General features: G+C 33.9%; 1 pseudogene; it reads right to left on the bottom strand.

Moving 5' to 3' along the window:
• Positions 1–1785: 1785 nt before the first annotated feature.
• On the bottom strand, positions 1786–2732 carry LOC124094640 (heterogeneous nuclear ribonucleoprotein H3-like; annotated as a pseudogene).
• Between the last annotated feature and the right edge of the window lie 4143 nt (positions 2733–6875).

The following is a 6875-nucleotide window of genomic DNA, read 5'->3' as shown; positions in this document are numbered from 1 at the left end:
ATTATATACTAGTGAATAGAATGGACTACATATTCAACACAAAATTATTAAATCAATGTATAAAGAAATTAACAAATAAAGACAGGCATGGTAGCATACTTCTATAATCCCTGTGGTTCTGGAAGCTGAGGGAGGAGGATCATGATTTCAAAGCCAATCTCAGCAATTTAGCAAGGCCCTAAGCAACTAACTGAGCCAGTGTCTCAAAAAATAAATAAATAAATAAATAAATAAATAAATAAATAATAAACCAAAAAAGGGCTAGGGAATGTTGTTCAGTGGCTAAGCACCACTGGATTCAATCATCTCTAGTACCAAAAAAGAAAAGAAAAGAAAAGAAAAGAAAGAAAGAAAGAAAGAATCTGAAAAAAATACCAAAATGAAGTAAAACTTTGAATATTTTCCTATGTTAAGATCACACCTAGGTAATACCAAACAGAAATTTCTGCTGCTTTAAAAATTAACCCTTTACAATCCATTACAATCTACTGCCCAGTTCACAAACACTATTGCCTGATAAATTTGACCTTAAGGTTGGAGATTAAATCCTTTTCTTTTTTTATTATTAAGCAGGTAGATAACAGATAGAAAATGATCTACAGGTAGAAAACTTTAGATATTAAACAAATAATTTTATCCCCAGGTGACTGATAGATGACTTTTCTGGTTTGCACAGAAAATTATGTATATAGAGATGGTTGAAATCAGGTGTACCATCCACTGATTGAGTTTTTACTCTCCCTGAGCCTTTCCTTTGAGTGAGTCGAGTTAGATAATGATAAGCAAATGAGAAGCAAGGTCAAAGACTAAGAATTCTGATTATATCCTTATTTCTGGTGGTCAACTACAAGGACAAAAAGAAACAAAATTCACTACCCCTAGTGTACATAATACATCAACTCCCTTAGCTATCATAATCCTTTAATTATTAGAGAAGCTTATGTGAAGTTGTCTCTGGATTATCTAATAGGTGTTTAAATATTGGATGAGTCATTATCAGCATTTGTACTTAGCTAAAAAATACAAATAATAATTTTATATTAATATATGTGAAGTATAATTTTAAAACTCTACAATTATTAAAAGCCCCTAAGAATTATCTAATATACCTTACAAGAGCTATTGTTTTATATTTTAAATGTTGAAGACTTATTTCTAATAATTATATAATTTTATTTTTTATGATTATTTCCCACATTGACATTTATTACATTAATAACATTTCTAGAAAAAAACAAGTAACAAGTTCAGTAACTGAAATCACATTGACAGGTTTCATCTTGATTCATTAAGCCAATTTTGAAAAAAAAAGCTATATTGATCAAAGTAATAAAATTAAAAAGCACATTTTCCTTGCTGCATATTTCTAACTAATACTCTAAGCGGACATCAGATACAAAATTGAACTTCAGAATAGTCTTAATTGACTATGACATGGATTTGTGTCTTACATTTTAAAAATGTAGTTATTTATATAGTTATTTAAAAACTATAGGCTCTATTGGATAAGAATCTGAAAATACATCTGTGAGAATTACAATTCACAGTAAATACCTATATTTACACTGCATTTTCATGTCATTGAGAACCCTATCTATTCTAAACATCTTGAAATAATTTTTTACTATCACCTTTTGGGAACAATTTTGGTACTTTAGTCAAGTGCTAATGTAATTGTATTCTAAAATCTAGTGCTAGAATTCAAACTTCCAACAATCCTTTCCCTAGGTAGCACAATTATAAAGATTCAGAAATCCAGATACCTATTTGAACATCATTTCAGAGCTATGTCTGAAAAATGACATCATAACCACCCAGGCCATCAGGAGTATGCTATAATTTTTTCCCATTCCGATTCTTCCAACCAATCCATATCCTTCCTAATTATCTATTCCATCTCTACTTTAGCCTCCCATTCCAGAACCTCCTATTCCAGAGCCTCCTCCAGAAGAATTCAAGAGGAGTTCAATATATCCATGTTGCATGTTATTATTATATTTAGACATGGCAGCTTTAGACATGTGCATGTGTCACAAACTCTACATCTGTTGCTCTGCTATCAGGTTAAATATCAATATGAACTCCTATTGGATTCAGTGGTGAGAAGAAATTAGCAATATCAATTTCAGTTGCATATAAAAGCAACCCTCTCATATGTACAAAATGACCACCATGAAAACCTGAACTTGCATCACCAGCTCCACAATAGCCATGATCTCCCATACCTCTTCCATCTCTCATTCTGTCATCAGAGCCATCATTTCTATAGTCATAATTATCATAGCCACCATAGTCATCAAAACCTCCGTATCCACCATCATGTCCAACACCTCCTCGTCAGATTCTCTTATACATACTTCCACGCCCAGATACAATAACCACTTGTTCCTCCTACTGGTTTATCATGTGGTTCTGGTTGATTTTACTTCTGCTATCCTTTGATTTCACTTCTGCTATTTTTGAAGATATCAATATTCCTGTACCTTATTCTTTCCTTGTGTTTCCCCCAGAGCATTTTCTGCTATCTCCTTTAAAGCAAACTGCACAAAGGCCTCCTCCCGTGTGCTTCTCCCCTGGTAGTCCATTGTCAATTTTATACCATTTGGCACAATTTCCAACCCTTGAAAGAACTGAACTATTTCCTCTTTGCTGAAACCAAATGGCAGTCCATGAAGTGGTACTGTCCCATCACTAATGTATTTTGGACCATTATGTTTCATAACCCAGTGCATCTCAATACAGTTCCCTTTTACTTCAGATACCCTGTGGGCATAGTAATGCTGACTCCTATGCATGAGGGGTTCAGTAGTAAGGAGGGAGAAGTTCTCTGTAGTGCTCCCCCCAACAGTTTTTCCAAAAGTCTTCTAAGGTGGAAACTCTAAGGAAGCTGCGCAGCACAGTGACAGGTTAGGGGTGAGAGAGCGAGAGACTAATAATTATATAATTTTCTAATAATACTTTTAGAAATGTGTTTGAAGATGATTTGCATAGCAATATATCTGTCCTGCTGTAAGGGTTTTGTGCTTGGGATTGGGGTCTCCAATGACTTCATGGCTGTGGCATGCTTGGTGGCTGGGAAAGTTTCTCTACAAAAGTACAAGATGCCTAGCCACTGGGAAAGTTTCTGTGCAAAGACATGGGATGCCTAGTTGCTGTGGCAATGCCCTGGATGAGGAGGCTCTGTGCTCGTCTTATCAGCTTCAACCTTGATCTCAGGAACACAGCTCCTAGGAATAAAGAAACTCTCTTGTTAGACAACCACAACGTTTCATCAAGCTCTGCTGTTCCTGAACCTGTCCACATAAGAGTAACTTTAAACAATGGACTTTCTTGAGAGCTACAGAAAGCTCCTAACATTGCACATTGCAACTACAGTATGTTACTGAGGAATAAGCTGCATAATGTTGCTAACTCTATAACTTGCCCAATGACACAATGAACAATAAAGTATTACTGATGCCAGTGACCTAATGTAACCTATTGATATAAATAAAGCTGACAGCCTGGACAAGGAGCCATTCTGCCATTTTGCCACTTAGCCTTTACTTTGCCTCTGAACCTTCCTTCTGTCTCTGTTTGTTTCCTTTACAAATATATCTGTCCTGCATGCACTATGAATTCTATATGGTAAAGGTTCTTTGATGCAATTGTGGTAGAAATTAAAAAAAAAAAACAATTGGAGATGATTTCATATTTCCTGAACAGCATTTACTTTGTGACAAAAATGACCAAGAAATATTTACAAACCCCACAAGAATATTCCTCTTTGACTGTTGTGTTCCCAGTAAAGTATAAATAAAGATGATTTAGTGAGTATTGATATACAAATCCTTTCTGCAGCCATGACTTCTGTTGTTTTCCAAGTGGGGCAATTTGAGCAACTAGAAAACTCCTCAGCTAGTTCTAAAATTCCATTTTAATGCATTTTTCCAGTCAAAAATCATTATTATTTAAGCATCATATTTTATTTTTGAAAAGGGTTAACTAAACTCTGAGGACAAAAATTAACTTTTCTGCACAACTGTTTTGTTCCTAAGGAGATGATCAGAGGATCATTAGACATAAAAAAAACCTGGAAATCCATCAATTGCTCATAACTGAAGCAAGAGTAATATTGTTGCAATAAAGTCTTGAGAGGGTATTGAAATATTCTAAGGTATTTTGAAGATTTCTTGGAATTATTCAGCATAGGTTTACTTATGCTTCAGGAAAAAATAAACTGCCTTCTTAAGTCAGACTCCCGCCCCCCCCCACCCCACTCCTGTAAAATCTAATGAAGTTTGGCTTCACTTTCCTGGAAGGGAAGTTGGGAAATGTTTTAGTTAGCTTTTGCATCTCTGTGACCAAAAGACCTGACAAAAACAATTAAAGGAGGAAAAGTTTATTTTGGCTCACCGTTTCAGAGATTCAGAGATTGAGGCCATAGTCCGCTGACTCCATGTCTCTGGGCCCAAGATAAAGCAGAACATCATGGCAGAAAGGCAGCTCAGGACATGACAGCCAGGAGGAAGAAAGAGAGTCCTGCTTACCAAAGACAATATATAAACACCAAAGTCAAGCCCCAGTGACCTACTTTCTGCAACCATGACATATGTACCAACCATATTAGTGTATTAATCCACCAATTAGTTAAAACTCTCATAATCTAATCATTTCACCTCTGATCATTTGCATTGTGTCACATCTGATTTTTGGGGAACACTTTATATCAAAACCATTACAGGAAATATGGTCTTTCTCTGTGCCTAGGAAGAGACAACAATTTAATCAATATCTATCATTGAATCTATTGCACTTTCTCAAAATCATTCTTCCCTAATATAACCTCCCAAATTGTGTCACAAAATTAATAGTCTCTAAACATTCAGTGCTTTGTTCAGTACTTTGACATGTAATAAAATTAGCTAAAGTAGTTATAATATTCTTATACTTACATAGAAAATATAATTTAATGCTTTTAGTACTTCTACCAAACTATTAAGTCATGCTACTTCTCTTAAATATCAAGATGTTGCAAACATAGTGTTCATTCAATTCCTGGCTATCCTCATGGATAAATACTATAACAATTAATATCCTGGGTTATTATTTAAAGATAAGTTAAAGGCTATGTACTAAACATACAACTACTGAAAATCACATGCTTTTATGATGGTTGTGCTAACTCTAAAAGTGGCCCATCCCATTGTCATTAGAAGGATTTTATTTCCCATATAGGAATAATTTCTACTTATAAGTTCTAAGTGTATAGTTTTCAAGAATATAATTTCTGGATATGTGAAATATAATCCTTTCAAAAATATCAGGACTGATATCTAGAATAAAAATGCAACTCTCCTTTTCATAAAGCATTCTTTATGGTCAGATAATTCATACAACTCACTGATAAATTAAATAAATTGTTGGATAATTTATTTCCTTTCTTCATAATAAGTCTAAAAAATAACAGAATAAGGCCAGCATAGGAAATGCCTTACCAGGTCTAAAATCTCTTATTTATTCAATACCCTTAGGAACAAATGTGATTGGAAATTCAGAATTTTTATTATTTTTGAGAGGGAGTTTAGGCTTTTCCAATTCTATAGATATAGTCTGTATAAATATGTCACATTTCCTGTTTTGCCTTTTACTCAAATGTCAAACTCTGGGATTTGGGTGTTATTGCTAAACATAGTATTTTTATTTTTATAATAGGAATAAAACAAGGAAAATTTTGTGAGCTTTGGGAATAGATTCAAAGAAAGCATGAACTCATCATGTCACTTGCCTTTTCTATGTCATTTTTGTGTTATTTCCATTGTGTCTCACATTATGGTACAAATGCAGCATAAGGTTTTATTCAATTATCCTTTTACCCCAAGCTGAATGAAATGCACAGTGACATTGTAATAATAAAATCCTCAATGGCATTTTCCTTTTGAAATTTTGTTCAGTAGGTAGACATAAAACACACCACATGGGCCTAATTATTAACTTGAATGATGCCCAGAGTGGATGCTGTGGTTTCCTAGATTCCTGTTGCAGTGGCTATGAGAATCTCTCTGTATTCTCTGCCTCTTTATGCATGCATGTATGCTTTGACAGGCATCATGGGAATCACCAAAGCAGCAGATGGTCTATGCACAGCTCCCTCAAGCATGAAACAAAATTTCTGTACTTGTCATCAGAACCTTAAGTTGCACACTGTTCTGATTATTTTCATTTTCTGTATTTGCAGTAGGGATTCAAATGAAAACTGTTTGTATAAAATAATTAATAGAATAAGATGAATTAAAAGGGCAAATATTTAGGTTGAAACCAAATCTTATGTAGAAAGTCAGTAACACTGTTTCTTTTCTTGTCAGTGATGTTATTTCCCCATGACTTCTGATAATATTAGGCAGTGCTTGGGGTGTACATTTTTATTCAACCAAATAAATACACCAGATAAATAAATTTTTTCTCCAAATAGAATAATACAACAATCTATAAGTAAATACACTAGGGCCACCCCACCCACAAAAAAATAGTATAGCACACTATAAATATTTACATTCTAAGTTAAACTTCATATGATTTGTGAAGATAACAACAAAAAGTCAAAACTTATAGTTTAAAATACAGCATGTTAAAATGACATTTAACCTACTTATCATAGAAATTTGTTAGGAGTATTTGTGTTGCACACAAATTTATCAATTTTATTTATAGCCACATATTGAGATAGTGAAAGAATAGCTTTACGGACTTTGGAAGAGCTTGCTAATTAAAGCCAACAGCCACACAGATTTGAAAGAAAAATTTATAAACCGACTGAACTTAAACAGAGAGTTAATTTGGATTTTCTACTTTGCATTCAATTTCTAGCCTTTAACTTCTCACTTTCCCAAGATAAT

The sequence above is a fragment of the Marmota monax genome, unplaced genomic scaffold (genome assembly GCF_021218885.2).
Source record: "Marmota monax isolate L192 unplaced genomic scaffold, Marmota_monax_Labrador192_F-V1.1 WCK01_AAM20220418_F8-fsc00007, whole genome shotgun sequence".
Taxonomy (NCBI): domain Eukaryota; kingdom Metazoa; phylum Chordata; class Mammalia; order Rodentia; family Sciuridae; genus Marmota; species Marmota monax.
This window is presented reverse-complemented; position numbering and strand designations above follow the sequence as displayed.